The following is a 1,244-nucleotide window of genomic DNA, read 5'->3' on the forward strand; positions in this document are numbered from 1 at the left end:
ACAGGCTCATTTTGTTGCCCTCAATAGAGTGCCATGGTCATAGCTCACAGCAACCTCAAACTCTTGAGCTCAAGTGATTCTCTTGCCTCAGCCTCCCAAGTAGCAGGGACTATATACAGGTGCATGCCACAACACCTGGCTATTTTTTAGAGACGGGGTTTTGCTCTTGCTCAGGCTGGTCTCAAACCTGTGAGCTCAGGCTATCTACCTGCCTCAGCCTCCCAGAGTGCTAGGATTACAGGCATGAGCACCTGGCCATTTGTTCCTATTACTGGGGTTTCACCCTTGCTCAGGCTGGTATTGAACTCCTCAGCTTAGGTGATCCACTAATTTCAACCTTCTAGAGCACTAGGATTATAGGCATGAGCCACCATACCCTACCTATATTTCTTTTTAACATCTGAGATGAGGGCTGGTGAGGTAGCTCATGCCTCTAATCCTAGCATTCTGGGAGGCCAAGGCAGGTGGATGGCTTGAGCTTACAGATTCAAGACCAGCCTAAGCCAGAGTGAGACCCTACCTCTAAAAATAGCCAGGCACTGTGGTGGGCACCTATAGTTCCAGCTACTTGGGAGGCTGAGGCAAGAGAATCACTTAAGCCCAGGAGTTTCAGGTTGCTGTGAGCTGTGACACCACACTGCTCTACCGAGGGTGACAAAGTGAAACTCTGTCTCAAAAAAAAGACAAAAAAATTATAAGATCAGAAGATACATCTACTCTTTTTTTTTTGAGAGGAAGTCTCACTTTGTTGCCCTTGGTTGAGTATTGGGCCATTATAGCTCACATCAACCTCAAACTTCTGGGCTTAAGTTTTTTCTGAGCAAAAAAATTGAGGCAAACTCCACTTGTCTCAGTTCTTTCTTTTTTTTTTTTCTTTTCTATTTTTTAGTAGAGACAGGCTCTCATGCTTGCTCAGACTGTCTCCAACTCCTGAGCTGAAGCAATACACCTGCCTCAGCATCCCAGAGTGCTAGGATTATAGGCGTGAGCCCCAAGCTTGGCCTACATCTACTCATAAAACCAACCATTCTTTCACATTCCTTTAGCAAAAGTGACATGCTCCTGGGTTTTTCAATTTTCTTTTTTTTTCCCCAGAGACACAGTCTCACCCCATCACCCTTGGTAGAGTACTGTGACATCACAACTCACAGCAACCTCCAGCTCTTGGGCTTAGGCGATTCTCTTGCCTCAGCCTCCCAAGTAGCTAGGACTACAGGTGCCCACCATAATGCCCAGCTATTTTT

General features: G+C 46.1%; 1 protein-coding gene across 2 annotated transcripts in view; it reads right to left on the reverse strand.

Moving 5' to 3' along the window:
* INO80 (INO80 complex subunit) overlaps positions 1–1,244 on the reverse strand; it is a 148,807-nt gene that overhangs the window by 16,580 nt on the left and 130,983 nt on the right. The gene's annotated exons all lie outside the window — the stretch shown is intronic.

Source organism: Otolemur garnettii, unplaced genomic scaffold (genome assembly GCF_000181295.1).
Source record: "Otolemur garnettii isolate 467f Iridium unplaced genomic scaffold, OtoGar3 scaffold00050, whole genome shotgun sequence".
NCBI lineage: Eukaryota > Metazoa > Chordata > Mammalia > Primates > Galagidae > Otolemur > Otolemur garnettii.